Source organism: Leuciscus leuciscus, assembly GCF_965113295.1.
Source record: "Leuciscus leuciscus genome assembly, chromosome: 9".
In the NCBI taxonomy this organism is placed as follows: Eukaryota; Metazoa; Chordata; class Actinopteri; order Cypriniformes; family Leuciscidae; genus Leuciscus; species Leuciscus leuciscus.
This window is the reverse complement of record NC_138733.1, coordinates 8,966,749-8,993,688: the sequence shown is the minus strand read 5'-3', so window position 1 is coordinate 8,993,688 and position 26,940 is coordinate 8,966,749. Positions and strand designations below refer to the sequence as shown.

Sequence of the window (26,940 nt, the reverse complement as noted above, 5' to 3'; positions counted from 1 at the left end):
CCTGGCCGGACTACTGTTGTCAGTGATATAAGTATTTGAAATGAACATGATTTCTTAATGTCTAGTGACATATCAGGGCCATTTTATGATTAACTGAAATACATTTCTTACATACAGCTCCTTTAATGTCCACAGAGTCACAGTGTAGCCTATAGATTTTATCCTGTGATGAAGAGAAATCCACGATGTCCGGAGATTCTCTCCGTCATCGATGACAGATTAATCATAAAGTGGTCATGTTCAAGATCATGTTTGGGTAAAAAAAAACAATGTTTCTAAAGACGTAAATGCGTTCAGATATGTGCTTTGATAGCAACATTATGAATGAGGAAAACTCAGCGTTTGTTCACAGCGTAAGTTGCGAGGGTTACTGATCTACAGTTTCTCTCATCTTGCTCTCTGAAACTGAAAACCCAGAGTTTCCCCTCATCTCAGGCTGAACATACTCAAAACCCGCTTTCTGAAACAGGGCCCAGGTCTTTTCTTGGTCTTGAATATGTATTTAACGCAATCAATGATTCATTTATTTACATAAAATAGAATCCATTTTTCTATATTGTCTGAAATGATTAGCTGTTTTGTAATAAGTAGTGATATGGGCACAGTGCACAAGTGTAAATTTGTTCAATAACATTTAATATGCATAATTTTTACACGCATGTCTTTGTCAGGGAATACCCATCCCAGAGATTCAATAGGAGGAGAGTGGCTACACAAATGAGCCTCATTCCGGGATCAATATCCCTGAACTGGACAGTCCTCTTTTGGATCTGGAAATGATAGCACTGCGAGACAACATGGATCCATTGCAGCGATCGGACTGTTTGGGGGCGGATATATACCTCAGCACTGTCCAATACGTTGAGAACTTAATTGAGGCAAGATAAAAGAGCATGTGGCTCTCTTGCCACTTTCCAGTGGCTTCCTGTGACTTTGACCACAAATTTAACAGAAACTACTTTAGAACATTTCAAATGATATTTTGATTGTGCCTTATGCTAGGAGCCCAGGATCCCCAGGAACCCTAACCCAGGACACTACACATGAATACAGTAAGTTAGTATGAATTTTATAAATAAGAAGTTTGTATTCTGTTTTACTTGCGCTTTGCATGCTATTTGTAAATAAGACATTTTAATAAAGAACTAATTTATTGCTTTAAAGAAAGTCCTGTATTTTTTAACCCTTGTCCCTGTAACGGTGGTGAAGACATGTTTGGAATTGGTCCAATATTGAGTGAGAAGACCATTTCCAAGGTCTACATAAACCAGGGTAATTGTGCTACATAAAGAATAAGACCATAACAATGCTTGTTTAACACCTTTAATGTTGTTCAAGGGAACATAAAATTCTGGGAAGTCTTGTGTAAATTTATCAAATGTAGCAGTACAGTTGTATTTACAACACATCACTGTAAAGGGGTAACAGATCTAGACAAATCGGCTTTACAAAACCAACATCGTTAGAACATTACTGTAAAAGGGCAACAGTAATATTGGAGAAATTGGTATCTACCTAAACATCTGAATGTATTAAACATGTACTAGCTGTATAAACTGTTCAATAATTACAACTAAATGTCTATGGAAGTCTGAACTTAATGAACTTGAGAGGCCAAGAAAGCTGCCACAGCTCTCAAAGAGATGATCTTTATATGATCCAAGCTCACTGCACATCACAGAAGTACACTAGCAGATAGATTAAGAACATGAAAATCACTAAAGAACTAGTGCAAATTACAGAAAACACAGGCTAAAGACAATCACCAAACCAACTCAGGTGAAGGTAGTGCCTGACAATCAAGTAGAAGAATCAAACTTTATAACGGTAATGGTGCATAAATTAGCAGGAATTGCTCTTTTAAGTGATTCCATTTCAAAAAAGAGGGACTGAGTTCAAGAAGTTGATGACATTTGCACCTACACAAGTCCAAAGCCAGAGCTTACAGAACTGAGGGCCATCATCATGTCCTGGTGAAAAATCTTGTAGGTCTGGTAGTGGCTGGGGAGCTTCAACTTGAAGAAGCAGGAGGTGTGAGCCACTGGATAAATGGAGGTTACAACCTCAACATTGAGTTTTCTTGCTGGCAGTTCCCACCCCACCCAAAACTTCACATCTGGTGACGCTATGGAAGAGAAAATTGTACTTGTGACCCCTCAAAACTTTACATTGGAGTAGATCTTTCAAAAAAATATGAAGTAATGATTCTCTCATAAGATTCTTATCTTTTCAACAAATCCAGTTATGGCACTCTTAGATACTCAAGTAAAGATAACACATCAGGCAATGCGCTTTAAAACAGATGACAAATAATAATGTGCTACACTTCAAAATATCACAGTGCTGAACTTAAACAGTACAAACTTTACAAAAGTAAAATCCCTGTAGTCTCTTCTCCTCTCCTAGTTTAGGACGTCAGAAGGGTTACTTTAAATGCTACTGTAAATACTGTGGAATGTAAACAAAGTATGAAGTTTAATTTACCAATTTTGTGTGCATTTGTGTTTCATTTCATCTCAGTGTGAGCTGGGCTTTACAGTTTCTGTCAAACATTCACATTAATGTCTTCTTTCCCTGTGCTGTTGTAAAGCACACATCGGAGGAGGGAGAGAAACATGACCATTAGACAATAAAACAGTAAACCAGCTCACACTGAGATGAAATGAAACACAAATGCACATGAAATTGGTAAATATGAAGAACCACTTTATTATTGTAGCAACTGGGATTGTTATGAGGAAACAATTATGTGTGAATTAAGATGAGAATGAAAAATAAGGAAATAAAGACCATTTACAGTATTACCTTCCTCTATGAATTTTCTCAAAGATCCAGTGACAAGACTGATTTTCTCCAATGGAACAGTGTCGTCCTCATCCTCGTCGCTGTCAGGCCAGGTAATGCTCTGGATCACGGTCTACAAGGGATCAAATATAAACATATTTCATGTCAGGATTGAAACTTTTATTAAATGTTGCAAAGTGATCTAAAAATTGTAGTGATCTTTTTATGAATGAACAATTTATTTCTGTCACATAAGTAACACAACTTATGACTGAAATAAACCATTCATTTTAGATGTACACACACCCCTGTGACACCAAACAAAAAGAAGTTGCACGCTTTATTAATACCTCTCAGCCTGCACTTGAATGGATCTGCCCAGTTCACATTATTCTGCTTATAGAATGAAATGCATGTACTGTCCTGTTCTTCTTCTGCATCAAACATGTCGAGTGACAGAGAGATGCGTGGACTATCAGAGTAACGGTTCAGTAAATCTTCTCTGAACAACTGGCATGCTTTTTGGGGGTCGACTTCAGTGGCCCAGGTTGAAGCTGTAATTTACCACAAAAAAGTTGCTAATATCAACTTATTTCCAAAGCAAGAATAAATTAGTTTCAGCAGTGACATTTTTAAATCCCCGCAGTTTAATGTAATATGTCATGGGCAAGTACTTGAAATCAATATTCCTTTTTTAAATCACTTGACAAAAGTTATTTTGACAACATTATTTTCAACAATGCAACACTATAGCAGTAATTGTGCATAAATGACCTGCTGATGCTTGTGGACCTGAGGGTTGTTCTCCCCTTGGGGGACCGACTGCTACACTGGGTGGGGCACAGTTCATTCTTACAACAGACCAAATCAATTATAATTAAAAACATTGCTTGGAAGAATGGGAAACAGCCAAATCATGAGCGGTGATTATTTTAATCATTTACCATCTAGTTGGTCAGTGGTGCCAAATGTTTATATTAAAATTAAGACATGGGGCCCTATTTTAACGATCTGAAACGCAAGTATCAAGCGCGAGGATTAGGTGTGGTGTGGTTTGGGCGTAACGTGAAATAAACCAATCAGAGCGCCGTCTCACATTCCCTTTAAGAGCAAGCGTGCTTGTTCCATGGCGGATTGCTATTATAACGGCGGATTTGCCAGGCGCGCGCCAGGAGCGGTTCACAGCCGAGGAGACCGACGTTCTCATCAGGGCCATAAAACACAGAGAAGTGACACTGGGGATGGAGAAACACACACAAATTAGCTTCGGTTAAACAGGCGTATGATCATTTGGGTAAATGTGTAAGCTAGATGTATGCTTTTATAATAAACAATCTATCTATCTATCTATATAATATGTATGATTTGAAAAAATGAAAACGGCTGCCTCTGTGTGAGAGAATCATGTGCGTTGTGCACATGCTACATTGATTATGGCCAAGCATGCGCCCTTAAAATAGCATATGAATAACATGCGCAACGCGCCACTGACTTTAAACTAGTTTTTTTTGGTTAATGGCGGAATTGTTTTCTAAACCTGCAAAATAGCATGAGGGAACGTTTGCGCCGGAACACGCCTCCTCTTTGCGCTGAACCGCCCCCGGGAGCGCAAGTGTATTTCTTAGTTAACCGACGTGCTTCTGTGGAGGGAAAAGGCCGCTGTGCGCGGGTGCAAAATAGGAATGATGCATGCGTCGATGTACAAAGTCAATTGCGCTGGGTGTAAGATAGGGCCCATGGAGTTAATATACAAAACTAGGTTAACTAAATGTGCTACAGAATTAATATGAATAAAAAATGTGGTAATTGAGGTGCATCATTTTAAAGCTACACTGTGTGATATTTCCCCCCATCTAGCGGTGAAATTGTATATGACTACCCAGTGAATATTAGTTTCTGTTCCTTTCAATTTCGAGGGCGTTTTAACTCTTACGGTGGCCGTATTATTCCAAGATTAACATGGCTTCCAGTTCGACTTCGTCCAATCGCGCCTTTAAAACTATCACCTGTGATCCGTCGCAGCACAGATTTATGTTACAAAACTTTTTCACCATTGACGTGAGGAAAAGTAACACAAGTTATACTAGAGGTTGTTCTGGCGTTATGCACAACCATGCTATGGTTAGACAAGCAACTATAAAACTTCGAATTTACACAAATAGGCTGGATTACCTGCCGAGAAGAAAGCAGGCAACCTCGGCGTCCGTTTTAAAATCTTTGCTCCTCGAGCTCTTTCCATCTGGGAAAAGTTACTCCAGTATTGACTTTGGTCTTGCTGATTTGCCTGTCGCGTTGACGTTTTAATTCTCTCTTTCGCTTCCTTGGCGACTCTGTTACATGTCCTCGGGAACAGGCGTGATTCTCCATCAGCAATCTTTCAAATCTGAGTAATCTCCCGCTCGCATTCGTCTCTGTGTCACTGAGTGTAAAGCGTGAAAGGTGAAGCTTGAATTTACAGGTATGTCCCTCTTTGGCTAATGTAGTTTCAAGATGGAGGGGCAACATGGCGACCGGCATTCGAACCCCTCACCCGTATGTACTTTCAATGGCAGATTATAAACTTACGAGATTACTTTATTACTTGAAAGAAGTAAATATACATTAATGAGCACATATAGTTTTGAAAGAACTAAGTGTTTTTTGCTAAGAATCAACAAAAAAAAATTACACAGTGTAGCTTTAATGACTAGTTATGTTTCAATATCACAACAGACAATAGGTAGGGACAAAAGTGTTTTGTCACTATTAGCAAGCTAACATTCCCTCAGAGGAAGCCAAAAACCAGTAGCTCCAGAAACACTTCAACACATGTCATGTTTGTTTGTTTTCCCCCCATTTATGCAGAAAGGTGTTCCTCTGATAATTCTTAATGTAATATTTTAATGAAATGACACTCTTTACACATGTCCTTCCTCATACTTAGAACATGTCATTACATTCTGATAATGTCTGACTATCAGTTACCTGAATCTATCAGACATTAGCGTCCTGTCACCACATGTGCTGGCCTGAGATGGGGGAACATCCGCTGGGTGTACGATGCAAGACAGATCGGGCAGACCTGCAAAAAAAATGTCAATACTTTTCATACATGAAATTATTATAAGAATAGTGTCATATTTTCTGCATCTTACTGACATGTTATATTCACTAGCGACAGGACATATGCTATGATCAAACATTTGTACATATGTGTCAGAGTAATAAAAGAAAGATTCAGTTTGAGATGCGTTATGCCCAATCTATTTATATATCTGCAAGGGTTAAATTATTCTGTACTAAAACCTCTGAGTGATGAATAAAAAAATAATGCTTTCTTACTAAATTCCAAAGCAACAGAAAAGACAATCTCTATTACCGCCAAGGACTCATCCATGCCTATGGTAGACTGGCTGCTCAAGAACTGAACAATCTTCATCAAGACATGTCCCAGATTCACTCTCCTAAATAAATAAAGTAAAGTAAAATATATAATAAACAAATAATGAATACTTTGAAACAGTCATTTAAACAAACTAAAAAAGAGAAACGAGAGACATGTTGTAATACAGCTTACAGTCAATGTGCCTTTGCATCCCTCCACATGCATCAGCATCAGCTGTGAAGGCCTTTGACTGCCACATGTAATGCATTTGGACTGTGGCATCTTGGCGAACTCTACTGAATCATAGGAAAGTGGTTCAGTAGAAAGCTTCTCCTGTAGTGGAACTACAAATACTATGGTTTTCCCATTGTTAGATGCTGATTTAAAGGGGTGGTATAATGCCCTTTTCACAAGATGTAAAATATATGTATGATGTCCCCAGAGTGTGTGTGTGAAGTTTTAGCGCAAAATACCCCACAGATATTTTTATATAGCAAGTTAAAGTTGTCACTTTTTGAGGGTTTGCAAAAACGCACCGTTTTGTGCCTGGCCCTTTAAATGCAAATGAGCTGCTGCAGAGGGCGGGGTTTCAAGAGTGTGTGTTAGCAGCTGCTATTACCTCACGCAGACACACTAAAATAACAGAAACTGTTCTGCCTTTAATGTTAAACAGAGTCAGATAAGGATGGAGAGACTCAAGAAGAAGTGACAACATGTAGAATGCAACAGGACGTCTCTGAATGGTTAGTTGATGAATTTATGTCGCTGATGTGGAGTTAACTATCTTCAATTAGGATATTCTGTCATGATAAATCTATAAATTGCTCATATATGAACTGTTGTGAGATGCACACAGAGTGACTTTCTATTGCATGTGAAAAGATGGATGCTAAAGTTTGAGCTGACTCACAAATGTACTCTTATACAACAACTTTTCCTCTTCTCAACATGGACTGCGTGTTCCCGGGGGCGGGATTTATGTAAATTCTAGGGTTGGTGATGTCACTGACCCGAGAGGAATGTCGTGTAGTCCCAACCAGCCGTTTGTTGTAGTCCTTTTCTTTAAAAGCAAATATCTCCCTTTGCTTTGAACTTTGAGCGTTGTAACTTTGCAGATGTTGTTTATGCTCAAACAGCAACATTACACACTAACTACAGTTAGAAAAGTGAAATCACACTCAACCACCCCTTTAAGAAGCCCTGTGGAGTAACCCTCAGCGGCAGCTGGGATTATGGACAGCTTGCGACGTCCGCTACCACCTGTTTTAAAATGGAAAGTAGTAAGAGTCCTTTAAAACCTTGCAGTCTCACAATCATTAATATTAAAAGTTATATTTTGTCAGGCAAACAAGTCATAGTACTGTCCTCTTCAACTTGAATAGAATGGTAATTCATCGCCGGACATCACATGACAGATCTGAGGTTTTGAATTGGAAAAACATGAACTATATTTTTCGTAATTGGAGATTTAGAGAAATTCTACCTGTAGACTTGAAAAACATCCATCCTCCTTGTAAGGTCTTCAGTTTAGGACATTCCTCCTCAAGTAGAGATACAATCTTTAAAAAATGAAATGATTCACTATTCTGCAAATTATTCACTATTCTGCACTATTCTTACCCATTCTACAATATTATATACTATATGATTACCTCATCGTGTTTCAAGTGGTGTGGTATACTGAACATCCTCTTCCCAAGGCCAGCATGGGCCAGTTCTAGCTCTTCTGAGCCCTTCTGTGAACTGACTGGGTTCCGAAAGGACATGCATATGAAAGTCTGTCCTTTTCACAGTGCAAGGGTCAGGGGTCGAGAGTCGTCGTCTTCCTCTTGGCTGATCAGTATTAAACATACTCGGAAACTGCCTGATGTGGGAAAGACAGAAAGATTTGTAGGGAAACCAGATATTTTTTTGTTTCGTTTACCTACTTTTCAATAATTTAAATAATGTCTCAATAAAAGTATAAAATACACTAACGCTATTCATTACTGTTCCAGACACCAATATTAAATGTGTCAGAAGAATATTACTCACTGTCAGTAAAGTGAACATGTGTCACTTAAAGGAACACGCCGACTTTTTGGGACTTTAGCTTATTCCCCGTATCCCCCAGAGTTAGATAAGTCCACACATACCCTTCTCATCTCCGTGCGTGCCGTAACTCTGTCTGACGCACACACCGCTAGCCTAGCTTAGCACAAAGACTGGAGGTAAATGGCTCCAGCTAGCCTAGCTTAGCACAAAGACTGGAGGTAAATGGCTCCAGCTAGCCTAGCTTAGCACAAAGACTGGAGGTAAATGGCTCCAGCTAGCCTAGCTTAGCGCAAAGACTGGAGGTAAACGGCTCCAGCTAGCACACTGCTCCCAGTAAGTGACAAAATAACGCCAACATTTTCCTATTTACATGTTGTGATGTGTATAGTCACAGTGTGTACAAATAACAAGGTCACATGAGACACAGCCATCTTCTAACCGTATACATACTGGGAACTATATTCTCAGAAGGCGAAGCACTGCTACTTCTGCGGAGTGATTTACTCCAGCTCTGAGGAACTCTCTGCTCCTCACCACGGGCTTCTCAGGCGCTGGAGCTGATCACTCCGCAGAAGTAGCTGCTACTATGTGAATGTAGTGTGTGCATTTATCTTTATTGAGACTCTTTTAGCTCCATAGCCACCCGCCTGAATTTAATTAAAATATTATTTTTCGTCATGTCATCTGCCCGATCCGTTGTTTATCCGCATCTCTAGTGTGCATGTGTGTGTGTGTGAGTTGGCTCGGCCCTCCCTCAGGCAGTTTAATTGGTTGACATCGCGTGTATGATTGACAGGAACAGAATGTGAGGCTGATCAGACAGTCGAAACAAATGTGTGTGCGCACATTTCACTAATTTCATTATTAGCCTACATAATGATTTAATTTCTATAGGCTATATTTTTTAAAATAGAGTCGGCTCTTCAGATATGCGAGCCAGCTCCAGACGTTCACCTACAAGAGCCGACTCTTAGATCCGACTCACTCGCGAACGACCCATCACTAGATCATTGGCTGTTGCTCGTCGCGACACATTTGGTACATTTTAAGACAAAATGGCAAAATAGTATTAATATTCAAAAAGTAAATTCTCCTACATGACTTCAGTGATATTGACTTGTAAAGTAGGGTAGACCAGGGCGAGTTTCACACTTTTTATTACAGTAAATAACAGACTTATATTATTTTATACGGCCTTTTTTTCTTTCAAATTAGTGTTGATTAATGTTACTGAACATATGTACCATGTTGTCACACTGTATGGGGTAAGTTGTCACAACTGAAACTTGACATTACAGTGAAACAATTCTAAAATACACATTACTGTCATCCAGTGTTTAAAAAAATACTTTTCCTTTTAACACATTTCACATTTTGATGAAATCTCAATAAAACAAAAAATGCATAAACTTTATTATGATTTTTCTAACTTTACTAGATTATTACCAGATAAGTCGAGACAAGAGAAAATGGCGCATGATAAATGTGTGTCATGTGGTGTCCTCATTAGTCAGATGCTAGAGTTAGTCCAGCTGACCTGTAATAGCCTTCGCTTCGTCATATATTCACTTTAAGCTCAAATGAACAGATCATTGATATAATAAACACCCATTAAAGTATGGAGATCCAAAACTGCAGAAATTAAGAATAAATAAATAAATATATAATAGGAAATAAATGAATAAAAGCGGACATAAATAAATATATAAATAAATCAATGTGGGGGAAAATGAATACATTTTTGTGAGAATAAATGTAATAATAGGAAAATACACAAAGACATCTAAAATGTGAAATATATAAATAAATACATGTTTGAGCAATAGATAAACAAATAAATAAATAAATACATGCGGGAAAAATAAATTAATGAATAAACAAATAAATAAATTGATGTGAAAATAAATAAATAAATATAATAGGAAAATACGTTAAGAAATATATAAAAGTAGAAATAAATACATGTGGGGAACATAAATATAAAAATGAATAAATAAATAAATAAATAAATAAATAAATAAATGTAATAATAGGAAAATACATAAAAGTGGAAATAAATTAATAAGTGCATGTGGGAAAAATAAATAAATGTATAAATACATAAATTGATATAATAAATATATGTGGGAAAATAAATTAATGTATAAATTAATAAGGAATAAATACATGAAAAAAAACAGTACAAATAAATACAGAAAATAATAAATAAATGTTCCATAGGACATGTTTGATAATATCATTGAGTTTTAAAACAAAGGGGAATGATAACATCAACAGTTCATTATTATTTTGAAGCTAGCAAGATTTTCCTTAATAGTTTTACGAATATTTTTCACATGACTTTTAAAATTTAACTGAGAATCTAAAATCATGCCAAGGAATTTTCCTCTGACACCTGTTCAATAACCTCATCTGTAAGCTATTGCTGTTTTCTTTATATTGAAAAACTTTAGACTTTGTCTTTGTGGTATTTACAGTGTTTTATTAGCTCTGGAACTATAAGTAAGGTGTTCATTTTCAAATCTCTTAGAACAGAAATCTAAACGCTCACACTTGTAACACAGCTGGTCCATCTTTCTAATCCTGATCCCATGCTTCATTACAGTTATACACATTTCAGTCCACATAATCACTGTTTCAAACACAAGATTATTGTAATATTTAATGAGAACATTTGGTTTGGTACTTTTAACAATCAATGAATTCAACAGCAAACAATGCAAGATACATGTTTCAATTCACCCTTGTTGCTGAAAGAATTACACTAGGCTACAGATGCCACATTAGAAAATACACTCACATTACATTACTTATGAAATTGAATCCATAATGTTTGCAGTAGTTTCTATGTAGTGTGTTATCAAAAGCTGTGATGAAGTAATGAAACTGCCATGAGTTTCTGTGCTAGAACAGAGTTTGCAGTAAATGTTTCCACTGTGCCCTATGACTGTACACTTTACAGATGAAGAGTTAGCCTCTACCATGGTAATCAGTTTACAGGATCACATGTACTGTAGTGTACTGTATTAGATCTGTCTCCCTTCTTCTGATGCATCTCTGATCAATCTGATGTTATCGCCTGTTTCCTCTCCTTTGTTCTCTATCCTGCTTTATGTTCGCAAACTGCAAACATCTCTTTTTGATGCATCTTTGATGCTTTTGATGATCTGTTGTAATATTAGCACTAAGAGTTTTGAAAATGTACACCTTGATTAAACAGTACCAAAGTGAATAACAAAACTGTAAAATACTAACATTCAGGTTACTTTTGTATTTCATGATTTATTACGTACTAGTGTAACCTGGTTAAAACCAGACCATTCTCAGTAGTAACTGAGTTATGGTCTGGCAAAGCTTCATTAATAACTCATTTCCAAAGGGGCGTCACCAACGGACGTCGATCAAATGCCTCTGGGCGCAATTGGATAGACCTAAAACCAATCAGAGCGATCGTCATCATGTAAAGCCATATGCTGCGTCCCAATTCGCCTAAGCTACACTACGCCATAAAAGTATGTACTCTTTTTGTGAAGATAAGGTATTTACTTTTGAATGTGTAGCAAAAAAGTAGGCAAGCTTTGGGACATACTACTTCGCCATCTTTATCGGACGGATCTGTCGCGTGCGTCCTGTCACGTAAACTGCCCTGTCAATCATCTTGTCACAGTTAAAATCCTCTATTAAATCTAATTTAATTTCCTACCGTTTCGGAGAGAAATGTAGTAGCACGTTCATCTGCCAGTGGGTCTTTCATGGAGACTGTCCTCATGTGTTTGCAATTTGAATATAATAATGCATTTAAAAGTTGGTGCGCTTCACCAACGGACGTCGCTCAAATGCCTCTGGGCACAATTGGATAGACCTAAAACCAATCAGAGCGATCGTCATCGTGTAAAGCCCGCCCCAACGTTTCTGATTGGTGCCGCGATTTCGACGGATTAGAAATGGGCTTGAATGAGCTCTTTGCCAGACTACTAGGGCCCTGTCCCAAATGGCGCACTTCATGTGGACTTTCGGTCTCGTGGACTTAAATTGCGCATGCTCGCCGAGTCTACGAGTCCGTAGGCCGTCCCATTCAGCAGTTTAACGCTCTGAAGTGTGCTCAGCAGCGCCCCCTGTGTACCCTTGAAGCGGCCTTCCACGAAGCCCGCATAGATGCAGGCTCCACACACTTTAACTACCCAGGAATCCTTGCGAAAGGCCAATCAGACGACGGATGGGAGGAGATTTCGCTCACGGATAATTGTTGACATGCTGAGAAGAAAATATTACAGTTTTTGTGACCTACATTTTACCAGTTACAGTTTATACAAACATTATGGTCATCGACCAGTGGTTGATGTCTCAAACATAATAATAGCGCATTGAATAATACGATCGCATTATGATTCATTAAATTAACAGAACCGAATGTCAGGGCTTTACTGAGTCATATATAAACATAGTATGAATATTGAGACCTGTAAATTCATCTGAAACTCATGCACATTTTCATTATGTGTTGTAACGACTGCGAGTATGAACCAAACACAGACTAATCTTCTTCCAGAAGATTCATTCAAACTCTCTGCTTCTCGCGAATGAAGGGGGAAGATTTGTTCAGAACGTCTCATGATCATCATCAATCTTGCCATCGGATCCGGCATCACCGGTCTGACTATTTAGAAGAGCCCCCAGCACTAACGAAATAACTGGTCAATGCTAGCTTTGTTGCCGAATACTGATTGGTTAAGAGAAAGACAGAGACCAAGGTCCCACACAGAGTCTTCACATTCCAAACTCAAATCAGCAACCCAGAGCCATAAATCACCCACCGGCTCCAGAGAGTCGGCTAACCAAAGACTTTTATTGGTTAACTTTAAGGAAGAACGTTGTCAACGTCTGCTAATTTTGCAAGACAGATCTGTTCAGAAATGGTACTGCTCAGGGCCCTACCAAGAGGTCACCTGACCCCTGCGACTAACAGACCCCGTCTTTCTTAAGGACCAAGATCCCATGAGCAATGAACAAAACAGACCCCATCTGTCTTAAGGACCTCTGAATGACCTCAGGGTGTAAAATCTTTTCAAACCACAGAACTGAGGTTTTACCTATAACTATACATAAAATCATTCAAGAACAATTTTCGATGGACTTATAATCAAACATCATGCAACAACATAATCCTACGTTGTTCTACCAATTTTTTTATAGTAAAATGAAATGCCTGTTGTGTAGAATATTTTAATCTGTTTCTTGTCATCGCAGACAGACTCGATGATGGTGAGATCAGATCTCTGTGTGGAGCACCGGCTGTTGTCAGACTCCCTGTGCATACAAAATGTCACTGGATTATTACAATTAATAGCAAAAGGAAAATTTTAAGTCCGTTAATGCAGTTTATAAATGGTAAATAGTTATTAATTTAGAGGTCATTGAGGAATGTAAATGCTAGATCATGGATGTATTTAGTCTCTGAATGTGCCAAGGCCTCATCACTGTCCTGGGTCACCTGTCACCTCTAATAGCTGCTCTGTCTGAGTAAGGCGTATCAGTCTCAGTGCTGTCCAGGGCAGCGTGATGAAGTACAGGCAGGAGTGATGAGAGCAGCCGTGATCTCCCTGTCCTTTCTCCATTCAGATTCACATCAATGAGTGCAGTGATACACTGTTAGACCTTACCAGGTTTTTTTTACAGTAAAATACTGGCGACACTGTTGCCAGTAATATACAGTTAATTGTACAGTTCTTTACTGTAATCTACAGTATGTTACTGTAAAAATGCACTAAATTAAAACTAGAGTTTACTAATTTCACTTGGAGAAACCGACTGCCTTAAATTGACCAACTGTCATTTAAATGTATTAACTTACATTTATAATGCATAAATAATGTGAGCAAAGTATTACTGTGAACTTACATTTAATTTGAGACCACTAAAAAACTATTGAACATAAAAAGATTTCCACTGTTCTTTAAGGAAGTGTTCTTTAAAAGCCAAAGAGTGCACGATAAGTCCAGTTTTCTTGTATAGTCTTTCTAGGCGGCGACCCTCAGTGTTCATCGTTCGTAGTTCAGGAGCGGATTCCTGTTCCCCCAGGTCCTGTTGATGCACCCCCTTCTGTACCTGGGCCTTCTGTTCCTTCGCAACCCAGTAATGCTAATGTTGATGTCACCCGACCAGAACAAATTGTTTTTGTACCACGAGATAGGAAGTGTCCAAAATTCAATGGCAGGGTTGACCTTGGCATTGAGGAGTGGGTTGAGGAGGCCCAGGCTTGTATGTGCGTTCGTCACCTTTCTGATACCGATAAGGCGTTTTACTTGTTTGATCACTTGGAAGGGGAGGCAAAAGAAGAGATTAAGTACCGCCCAGAGGTAGAACGTAAAGACCCAGACAGAATTATTTCAGCTTTACGGGAATTGTATGGTTGCTCACAGTCATATGTTTCATTGCAGGAGGCCTTTTTCTCGAGAAAGCAACAGGAGGGGGAGAGCTTGTTGGAGTTCTCCCTTGTCCTGATGGGTCTACTTGAGCAAGTGAAACAACGATCTCCTCACGGTATGCCAAATTCACATATTTTACTGCGAGACCAATTTGTCGAGCATGTTTTTGATAGCGCCCTCCGTCGCGAATTAAAACAGTTGATACGTCGTCAACCTACGTTAACCTTGTTGGATATTCGTAGCGAAGCCCTTAGATGGGAGAGGGAGGGTATGCCAGGAAGCACAAGGGCCCGAAGTCATTCCGTTCCCTCCGCTCATGGGATTCAATATGGGGTGCAAGGGAATCCATTTATCGGCGTGAGTAGTTCACCTGGGAATTCTGAGTTGGCTGAGTTAAGGGATATGCTTAAATGCCAACAAGAACAGTTAACTAAACTCACACAAAGTTTTGCTCATTTGCAGACCCCCCAGTCGCGGAGTCAACCTCCTAGACAGGGGCCTGTTATATGTAGGAGGTGTCAAAAGCCTGGTCATTTTGCTAGGGAGTGCGATGGGGAACGTGCCCCGTCTCGCGCTCCGTTTTCCTCACGCTCCGTCCCGTCACTAGCTGGAGGAGGACAGCCTGGCCCATCAGCAACGTCGGGAAACTAGTCCCCACCGTGATTCAGGGCCATAGCACGGATGGGGAAGTAACTGGCTCAAAAGTTTCAAATATGTCGCATTTAATGTCATCTTGCCCGCACCTTGTCGTATTGATTGGCGGAGTTCGAGTGCCCTGTTTGGTGGATACTGGCTCCATGGTAACTACGATCACAGAGAGTTGTTTTCAGAAACAATTCGAACCATGGGGTCAGGATCGACTTAAATCGTGCCAGTGGCTACAGCTTCCAGCTGCTAATGGTCTTTTCAATTCCCTATATCGGTTATATGGAATTGGACGTCGAATTGTGTGGTCAGTTAATTTCAGAATGTGGCGTGCTTGTTGTACGGGATCCTCCTGGTGGCTTGTGCACTCGAGTCCCAGGTGTGCTTGGAATGAATGTTCTTGGCCGATGCTACCAGGAGCTTTTTGGACAACAAGGCCCGGCCCTCTTTGACTTGCCTTCGACCGTAGAGGTTCCAAATTCTGTTCTACAGGCGTTGCAACATTGTCATTTAGTCGATAATCAGTCTCCTGAGGTGAGTTCAGGAAGGGTTAGAGTGCGAGGACGAAGACCATGTCGCATCCCAGGTGGCATGATGAAGTTTGTGGCAGCTACTTGTTCCGAGCAATATGCCAATAGCACTGTTCTTTTTGAGCCTCCAGAGTCTGGGTTGCCGGCTGGTCTGTTGGCTTCTCCGGCATTAGTGCAGGTTACACGAGGTACTGTTTATCTACCAGTGGTAAATGTGGGAACCATTGACGTGTTGCTTTATGCTAACACTGTCCTTGGTACACTAAATAATGTGGTGGTTGGTGTTTTAAGCCCCCAACGGCGCCTTCCAGGCAGCGAGGGGATGGGTAGGTTTAAGGTTGAGGGTAGGGTTAGCTGCCTCTAAGGAGCCATTGGGGGCTTAAAACACCATCGAGCAAATAATGTTTGTGTGGTTAGCTTGCCATCGGGAATTAGTGAGGTCAGGTCTGTAGCGGCCACAGTGGGTTCCAAAGCCCTTCAAGTGATCCCTCTTGTTCAGGAACAAATTGAGGCACTTGATTTGTCTGTTTTATCGGATGTAGAACAGGGCCAGGTAAAGGACCTGCTTTATAGGTTTCAGTCTGTGGTTTCTACTCATGAGGGTGACTTGGGATGTACAGGTTTGATTTCTCACGACATTCCCCTGCTAGACACCGTTCCTGTCTGGCAACCGTACAGGCGTATACCTCCGTCGGAATATGAGGTGGTGAAGTCCCACATTAATCAGCTGTTGGAGGCGGAAGTTATAAGAGTTGTAGCCCGTACGCTTCACCAATTGTCCTTGTTAAAAAGAAAGACGGTGCTCTACGTATGTGTGTCGACTACCGTCAGCTAAATTCAAAGACCCGAAAGGACGCGTTCCCTCTGCCACGCATCGAGGAATCGTTGGGACTCCTTGACAGGGGCCTGCTGGTTTTCCACTATGGACTTGGCTAGTGGATACAATCAGGTTCCTGTCACTGAGAGAGATAGGCCTAAGACAGCATTCTGCACCCCTTTTGGGTTGTTTGAATGGAATCGCATGCCCTTCGGGCTTTGCAATGCCCCAAGCACCTTCCAGCGTTTAATGGAACGGATGTTTGGGGACCAGCAGTGTAGGTCCTTACTCCTGTACCTTGATGACATCATAGTCTTCTCTTCCTCGGTGCCTCAGCAGTTAGAGCGGTTGGAGGTTGTTCTGAGTCGCTTAGAGCATGAGGGTTTGAAGGCTAAATTGAGTAAATGTGCATTTTTCCAATGTGAGGTAAAGTATTTGGGACATGTTATTTCAGCACAGGGAGTATCAACTGATCCTGGTAAAATCGAGGCAGTAGCTAATTGGCCACGCCCCACTAGTGCGTCAGAGCTGCGTTCATTTTTAGACTTTGCAAGCTACTATCGCCGTTTTGTTGAAGGGTTTGCGAAATTGGCAGCCCCCCTTCATAAAATGGTAGCCGCATGGGCTGCTATTAAGCCTAGGACACGAGCAGGGCAGGGTTTTTCTAGTGCCTGGACAGAGCAGTGCCAGCAGAGTTTCGATGAGCTGAAGAGTAGGTTTACCACCGCCCCAGTACTCGCCTATGCCGACTTCTCCTTGCCTTTTATCCTAGAGGTAGACGCTAGCCATGGTGGTCTAGGAGCTGTCCTTTCTCAGGAACAAGGAGGTAAAGTACGGCCAATTTCGTATGCAAGCCGCAGTCTTAGGCCCACTGAGCGCAATATGTCCAACTATAGCTCCATGAAGTTGGAGTTTTTGGCGCTCAAGTGGGCCTTGACTGAGAAATTTAGGGAGTATTTGTTAGGACAGCAGTGTATTGTCTACACTGACAATAACCCTCTCAGCCATCTGAATACTGCAAAGCTTGGGGCTACAGAGCAGCGCTGGGCTGCGCAGCTTGCAGCGTTTAATTTTGAGATCCGGTATCGGTCAGGGAGGAGTAACCGGAATGCCGATGCACTTTCCAGACAGGACCCTGCTAGCCATAGGACAATGAGAGGTTGGTTACCAGGGACTGAGGTTCCAGAGGTCATGACGGAAGCATCAGGGGTAGATCTGGGTGTACAAGCTACCCAGGCGGTAGTTTCTGCTTTGCCCAGTTTGGTGGGTGACATGGTGTTGTTACAGGAGGCAGATTCGGTGATTGAGGAGGTTTTAGTGTTCTGGAGACGGGGAACACTCCCCACTTCTGAGGAGCGCCGACAGCTGTCCAAGACTGCCCTGGTCCTACTGAACCAGTGGGATCGGTTGCTGGAGAAAGAGGGCGTTTTGCATCGTCGTGTGTTTCGTTCCAATGGCGGTGAAGAGATTCTCCAGATAGTTCTTCCTGCTGTCTTGCATAAGGAAGTTTTGACACAAATGCACCAGGGACATGGGCACCAAGGCGGAATAATAATAATAATAATAATAACAATAATAATAATAATAAAAATCAGTACAATTACAATAGGGTTTCAGCACTTCGTGCTTGAACCCCTAATAAAAATTGTCCGATCTTCACGAAACTTGGCATGCTTCTTCACCATGTTAGGACACATATGCTCATCGATTTTTGTGAAGTTTGGTGTTTTCCCTTAGGTTGTATAGGCTTTTGAGTGTTTTTTTGTCCCTCCCCTTTCCTAAATGACCCTGTTACAGCCAGGCAAATGCAAAAGATCAACTTTTTTTCGATAATTATTTATCTGGACAGTCCAGAGAATTGTCCTAGACTGGTCTGGTTCCGATTGGACCAAAAACCAGGGACTAGTTGGCCAAAGTAGGCTTTGGACAAAATTGCCCATATTCGTCTGGAGCCAGGGATCACAGTGATGCTAAATTTGAGCCTCTAGGACAAACTATGTAGGAGTTATGACCAATTTAGTAAATGTGGTCATTATGGCGCCACCTATTGGCCAATTTGGGCCATATTTTGATAGGTTCTCCCCAAATTGAGCACTATCATTTGGCCAAGTTTCAAGGTTCCAGCTCTTACGGTTTGGGCTGCACGATGCGTTTTACGGCGGAATAATAATAATAATAATAATAATTAAAGCTGCAAGCAGCATTTATCGGGGTTCAAGCATTTAAGGCCTTTAAGCAGAAAAGCATCAAAAGTTATTAAGTTTTATTTAGCAAGCATGTAACCACTGACATAATAGATGGAAAAGACCATTTACAGCCAATACAGGCAATGTACCATAGGAAATATATGGTTTTAAAGCTTTTTATAGGAGTTATAGTGCCATCTATGGACCGATCTCCATAAAATTGTTTACTGTGACCTCAAATTGAACCCATACACATGTGTACTGAGTTTGCTGAAGATATCTCATTTACTTCTTGAGTTATAGCCATTTGAGTAAAATAGGCTCCTCCCACAATAATTTACCACATTCTAGTATTATTTACTATGATTCTAGCATGATTGACATAGTTTACCATGATTTTATCTTAGTTTACCTTGATTTACCATATTCTAGCATGATTTACCATGATATACTACATTCTAGTATGATTACCATTGTTTACTGTGATTCTAGCATGGTTTACCATAGTTTATCATGATTTATCATAGTTTACCATGATTTACCCTGTTCTAGCGTGATTTACCATGATGTACCACATTCTAACATGATTTACCATAGTTTATCATGGTTTACCATGATTTACCCTGTTCTAGCATAGTTTACCATGATTTACCACGTTCTAGAATGATTTGCCAGGATTCTAGCATGGTTTACCTTGATACACCACATTATAGTATTATTTACTATGATTTACCATGTTTCTAGCAATTATGTGAAGTGTCAGTGCAAATGAAGTGATAAACACTGACAAAATCTGATTGTGTTATAATAGTTATTGTTATATAAGTGATTTTTAGAGTCTAAATATGAATGTGAGCACATGTGAAAAGACTTCATTAATAAGTAGAATGGCCAGCAGAGGGCAGTAGAAGACCACTTATTGGCTCACTTTCACTTTAAACTTCATGATTTTCACCAGTTTTCTGGACTAAAGCAAACCAGTTTTTCCATGTTAACTCAATAATGCATGCTTACACACACACACACACACACACATACACGTCTATATTACTAACAGGGGACTATCGCTCTACACTGGCCAAGAGGGGACTAGTGTTTCTGGTCATTTTGAAGAAACAAAAATGACATACAAAATTTTCTTTTAAGCTCTTTTTCCATAATATAACTTCAAATATGCATTTTTTTATTTAAAAAAAAACATGCCAAGTGGGGACCTGAAACTCTGAACGATCTCTATCTATACAAGTGGGGACTTGATAGCCTGCAATGGAGCTGTGTGTGTGTGAACAGTGAAGTGAACTGGCAGTGAAGTCTGCCTTCATTATGTAACTCTCTCTCTCTCTCTCTCTCTCTCTATATCTCTCTCTCTATATATATATATATATATATATAATATATATATATATATATATATATATATAATATATATATATATATATATATATATATATATAACCCATCAGTTATCAAACATTTTTAAATACGATTTTTTTTAGGAAAGACCATTTAAATCTACAACGGGGTAAAAAATACAGACGGCCCGACGGCAACAGTTCAAAAGCAGAGGCGAGAATATCCTCTTATCATTCATAATATTATTTTCCTTATTTAACGCTCTCTCTTCATAGATACTTTCTATGCTTGGTTATGCAGTCCCTAACAATTTACTTGTTACTACTTTTCTTAATAATTTCTTCTGTACCTCAGTAGCAGTTCCATACCAACAAATAATACAGAATATCATAACACTTTCAATGAAAGCACTATAAAACATCAGAAGCTTTATGTTGTGGACATTACAGCAAAGTTATTGCTTTAAGAAATTCATTCTCTGTTGTGGCCTATTAATTAAAACATCATTTCTACTGTTACGAACTGCTCCGAGACACAAAGGTAGAGATCCAAATGCAGCTTTAATGAGGGGTAATCCAAAGACGAAATCCAATAAACAGGCAATGGTCGAAACACAGGTAAGCAGTCCAAACAAACAAATAAACAAACCAACAAAACAGGCAGGGACCAGAGGCAAGAGAGTAATCCAGGGAACAAGGCAAGATATCCAAAAAACCAAGAAACAAGAAAACCAGGGAAAAACGCTCAGAGATGCAGTGTAACACAAACAAAACTTCGCAGTGTGTGAATGAGTGAACATAGTATAAATAGGTTGAGACTAACAGGGTGATGAGACACAGGTGAAGAGACACAGGTGAATGCAATCAGAGATGATGAGTCCGGGCAGTGAGTTATGGGAATTGTAGTTAGTGAGTGAATAGGAGAGTCTGGTGTGGAGTGCCCTCTGGTGGTTCTCAAGGGCACTCCAGCTGGTGATCGTTACATAGCCCCCCCTTTAAGGAGCGGATTCCAGACGCTCAAAATTCTCCAGGAGGGAGGTGGAGCGGAGGCGGACCTGGGGGCGGGATGGCGGGCCAGGCCCGTGCAGCGGAAGAGGACCTGAAGACTCCGGCAGGGCGGAAGGCCAGGGCGGAGCAGGCTCTGCAGGCGACCAGGGCGGAGCAGGCTGTGCAGGCGACCAGGGCGGAGCAGGCTGTGCAGGCGACCAGGGCGGAGCAGGCTGTGCAGGCGACCAGGGCGGAGCAGGCTGTGCAGGCGACCAGGGCGGAGACGAGCCTTCAGGCGGCCAGGGAGGAGACGACCTTCCAGGCGACCATGGCACAGGAACAGACACCGGCTCAGGAACAGGAACAGACACAGGGACAGGAACAGACACTGGCTCAGGACCAGACACCGGCTCAGCGGAGACCATCTTGTCCGGAGACACTGGTTCGGCGGTGGCCAACTTGTCCGAAGGCACAGGCGTGGTTTCGGCCATCTTGTCCGAAGACACAGGCGTGGAGTCGGCCATCTTGTCCGAAGACACAGGCGTGGTTTCGGCCATCTTGTCCGAAGACACAGGCGTGGTTTCGGCCATCTTGTCCGAAGACACAGGCGTGGAGTCGGCCATCTTGTCCGAAGACACAGGCGTGGAGTCGGCCATCTTGTCCGAAGACACAGGCGTAGAAAGAGGAAGAGGAACCGATTCAGGCTCAGGATCAGATTCAGGCTCAGGATTAGATTCAGGCTCAGGAACAGATTCAGTCTCGGCTGGACGAGACTCTGGATGGGCGGACGTGACGTGAAGCTCTGACTCGGCAGGACTGACGTGAAGCTCTGGCTCTGGCTCGGCAGGACTGACGTGAAGCTCTGGCTCGGCAGGACTGACGTGAAGCTCTGGCTCTGGCTCGGCAGGACTGACGTGAAGCTCTGGCTCTGGCTCGGCAGGACTGACGTGAAGCTCTGGCTCTGGCTCGGCAGAAGTGACGAGAACAGTCTCTGGCTCGGCATAAGTGACGTGAACAGTCTCTGGATCAGGATCAGCATGCTCTGAGCTTGACGGGACCAGCAGCGAGGGCTTTGAGCTGGGTAGGACCAGCGGCGAAGAGGACTCTGAGCTGGTTAGGACCAGCGATGAAGAGGGCTTTGAACTGGACAGGACCAGCGATGAAGAAGGCTCTGAACTGGACGGAACCAGTGGCGAAGAGGGCTCTGAGCTGGGCAGGACCAGCGGCGAAGAGGGCTCTGAGCTGGACGGAACCAGCGATGAAGAGGGCTCTGTGCTGGACGGGACCAGCGGTGAAGAGGGCTCTGTGCTGGACGGGACCAGTGGTGAAGAGGGCTCTGTGCTGGACGAGACCAGTGGTGAAGGCTCTAGCTTGGCGGGCATGTCGCTTGCTGTCTCAGGCGCGGCGGGCATGACGCTCTCAAGTCTCAGGGGCGGCGGGCATGACGCATACTGCCTTGGCTTCGGCAGATCTTGCGTGAAGTGCGGGCTCGGCTGGACTGGCGTGAAGTGCGGGCTCGGCTGGACTGGCGTGAAGTGCGGGCTCGGCTGGACTGGCGTGAAGTGCGGGCTCGGCTGGACTGGCGTGAAGTGCAGACGGTGACATGGCGTGCCACGGAAGGAAGCTCTCCAGACATCTGGAGAGTGCCTCTCTCCAATCCAGACCAGAGAGATCGGGGAGCTCCCTTGGGTCGACCTCCTTAGCCCCCAGCCGGTAGCACAACTTAATTGCCTCGTCACCTAGAGAGCAAGAGGCAGCGAGAGGAACAAACCCCCAGGTGTACTGGAACAGATCGAGGCTATCCAGGGCCAAGGCCGCGATCTGTCCAGCGAACTCCCGGCTCATGCTGGGAAGATCAGGAGAGATCCGTACTGCTGGATTGCTGGAGGTCATAGCTGCTGGATCTGGGTGTGGCGAAGTTTTCTGTTACGAACTGCTCCGAGACACAAAGGTAGAGATCCAAATGCAGCTTTAATGAGGGGTAATCCAAAGACGAAATCCAATAAACAGGCAATGGTCGAAACACAGGTAAGCAGTCCAAACAAACAAATAAACAAACCAACAAAACAGGCAGGGACCAGAGGCAAGAGAGTAATCCAGGGAACAAGGCAAGATATCCAAAAAACCAAGAAACAAGAAAACCAGGGAAAAACGCTCAGAGATGCAGTGTAACACAAACAAAACTTCGCAGTGTGTGAATGAGTGAACATAGTATAAATAGGTTGAGACTAACAGGGTGATGAGACACAGGTGAAGAGACACAGGTGAATGCAATCAGAGATGATGAGTCCGGGCAGTGAGTTATGGGAATTGTAGTTAGTGAGTGAATAGGAGAGTCTGGTGTGGAGTGCCCTCTGGTGGTTCTCAAGGGCACTCCAGCTGGTGATCGTTACATCTACTCTAATAAAATAAATAGACATGTCCTTATTTTTCTGTTTCCTTTGTTTCTAGGATGTTGATGTACAGAGATATTCAGTGTTTGAAATATTGCTCAATTTAAATGCAACCAAACATGTGTCGTTCGTTACCATCCAACAGTGGACCTTTCTTTAAGATCTAATTCAAAACTTTTGAGTTGACTTGCTGCATCTGGTCATTTTGAAGAAACAAAAATGAAATCATTTTTTTCATAATATAACTTTTAAAAAAATTAAAATTAATAAAAAAAAAAAAATTAAACATGCCAAGATTGAATCTCAACTCTGAACGATCTCTACCTATACAACAGTGGACTCACAATAGCCTGCAATGGAACTGTGTGTGTGTGTGTGTGTGTGAACAGTTAAGTATGTCTTTATTTTGTAACTATAAGTTATATATATTTATATATAGGCCTTCATAGATACTTTCTATGCTTGGTTATGCAGTCCCTAACAATTTACTTGCCATTGTTATGTGCCATTGCACTCACACATACATGTCTATATTACTAACAGACCAATGTCGCTCTACACTGGCCAAGTGAGGACTCAATGAACGATATCTATCTATACAAGTGAGGACTTGAACAGTGTGTGTGTGTGTGTGTGTGTGTGTGTGAACAGTGAAGTGAACTGGCAGTGAAGTCTGTCTTCATTATGTATATATAGTATATTATATAGTATATTATATATTATGCCTTTTATCATTCATAGTATTTGTTTATTTTATTTAACACTTATTTTCTCTCTTCATAGATACTTTCTATGTTTGGTTATGCAGTCCCTTTAGGGTTTATAGGATTAATCAAACAGAAATAGCTCTTTAAGGTAACGATTTCAGGTCACTATAGTGACCTATATTTAGTATAGCGTAAAGCATACTTTATACAGTGAATAATGATTTTATTAATCAAAATGAACTTCGCGTCCCCAGTTGGATGGTAAAGAACGATACGTGTTTGGCTGCTTTGTACATTTCTTGCCATCACAAACACACTGTAAAGATTTTGGAGGTCAATCTCAAAATGTTATGTCGAAAAACTAAAGTGCAATAAATAATACACGCTTTAGGGTCTGTTTACACGACATCATTTTCAACTGAAAACTGAAAACGTTTTGACCGTTCATTTCAACGAAAATGCCATTTTGGGGGCCTGACAATGAAAGCTTTTGAAAACGAGTTTTTGTGAGCTCATCTAAAGTGAGGACTAGTTATGCCTTGTAAAGCATTTATAAAGGAGATTTAAAGGCTGTTAATATTTCTATGTTCTCTATCGTGTTGTGTTTGTTTCCTTTTTCTGTTTAGAAGATAACTGAGTCTTTAAATCTCCTTTATAAATTATTTACAAAGCATAACTAGTCCTCACTTTAGATGAGCTCGCAAAATAGTGAACTGACCACTACTAAATGCTTTATAACTGCCTGGATCTACTACATTTACTCACACTTTCTAAGTGATCTTATTAATCACTGTAAACACCTAAATAACTGATTTGTAAATATGCTATACTTCATTTAGAAATGATGAATTGATAATTAATAAAGTATGAAAATGCAATTATTAAACACATTATAGATATGCTTCTAACTCAATAATACAGCGTTTAAAGGTGTATTTATAAACTGCTTACTAATGTCTGCTTTATGAATTATGATTTATCTGTTTACCAATGCTTAACTAATGATTAATAGGATGCAGTTATTATAAAGGGTTACCATATATATTATATTATATTTCTCAAAATATAACTTCAAATGTGCATTTTTTTTAATAAAAAAAAAAGCATGCCAAGAGGGGATCTGCAACTAAATGTTATAATTATAATGTAATTATTATTATATTAAGATATTAATAATGCGACTGATAGTATTGGCTGCCTATTAATTCAAACATAATTTCTACTCTTAAAAAAAATCAATAGACATGTCCTTATTTTTCTGTTTCCTTTGTTTCTAGGATGTTGATGTACAGAGAAAGTCAGTGTTTGAAATATTGCTCAATTTAAATGCAACCAAACATATGTCGGTCGTTACCATCCAACAGTCAGTGGACCTTTCTTTAAGATCTAATTCAAAACTTTTGAGTTGACTTGCTGCATCTGGTCATTTTGAAGAAACAAAAATGAAATCATTTTTTCATAATTTAACTTTAAAAAAATTAAAATTAAAAAAATTTAAAAAATTAAACATGCCAAGATTGAATCTCAACTCTAAACGATCTCTACCTAAACAACAGTGGACTCACAATAGCCTGCAATGGAACTTTGTGTGTGTGTGTGTGTGTGTGTGTGTGTGTGAACAGTTAAGTATGTCTTTATTTTGTAACTATAAGTTATATTAGGGGTGTAACGGTTCACAAAATTCACGGTTCGGTTCGATACGATACACTTGTGTCGCGGTTCGGTACGGTTCGGTTCGGTACGTTTTCCATAGGCTACAGCAAAAATAAATAAATGCCAGAGAAATGTCCTTGAATTAAATTTTTTTTAATTATTATTTTATTTAATGAAACTAACATCATAAAGTATGATTTTTTTTTATTTATTTTTTTTTGATTTTTTTACTGAGCAATAATGGAGCTATACTTGACTCTTCTTATGAGCATATAAAACAAAACAGCTCCTTGGACAAAATGAAATGTAATATTGTAGTAGTAGGCTAGTTATAAACAAAGGTTTATTTTAGTTCAGATTAACATTTGAGGGCAGCAATTTGTCAAAATAAAACAGACGTAACGTTACTTGAAAGCATTATAGCCCACTATTCCTGACAAACTTCCATACCTTGCAGTTAGTGTTACTACAGTAAATCCATTCCACGGTGAATGTTGCTGATCTGTGGACACCGGCCAGTTCATTCATGGCACGATGTTTCTTCCTGGTTTCCACGTCAGCGCTGTTTGATCCGTTAATAACAGAGAAATGTGCATGTTTCTCACTAGATCTCGCAGCGATGTTATTACTTAAGTGGCGAATTCAAAAAGCATTTGAAATTCAAATGCTTTCTTTACTGGTCTGGATCTCTTAGCCCTGTGTGGTGTTGCTTGATCAGGCTCGCGCATAGGGCTCGCAAGTCCCACTTCACAGGTCAAAACTGATAAACGGTCCACACAAACACAATAAGAGTAGCTCAGCTTCGTTCCTTGCATTGCATTTGCCAGTTGATGTTGTGGTCGCGCCAGCCTCTATGAGCGCGCTTGCCACCCGCGACGTGCCTTCATTTGAAATAACGAAATTTTGGTCGGCAGAAAAAATGGTCCAGCGAACCGTTCGGTACGTAATGCGTACCGAAAACCGAACCGAAAGCCTCGTACCGAACGGTTCGATACGAATACGCGTATCGTTACACCCCTAAGTTATATATATTTATATATAGGCCTTCATAGATACTTTCTAT

The 26,940-nt window shown here is 40.8% G+C and overlaps 1 protein-coding gene across 4 annotated transcripts in view; it reads left to right on the top strand.

The window, feature by feature from the left end:
• Positions 1 to 14,641, top strand: part of LOC309506414 (uncharacterized protein) — a 33,243-nt gene extending 18,602 nt beyond the window's left edge. For 3 of the 4 annotated variants that reach the window (XM_082180347.1, XM_082180349.1, XM_082180351.1), the window contains 2 exons: positions 672 to 878; positions 1,003 to 2,960. The gene's annotated coding sequence lies outside the window, so the exon portion shown is untranslated. Of the gene's footprint in view, positions 1 to 671; positions 879 to 1,002; positions 2,961 to 14,619 lie in introns of those variants that run through there. The other variant, XM_082180348.1, reaches the window with a different exon arrangement.
• The last annotated feature ends 12,299 nt before the right edge of the window (positions 14,642 to 26,940 follow it).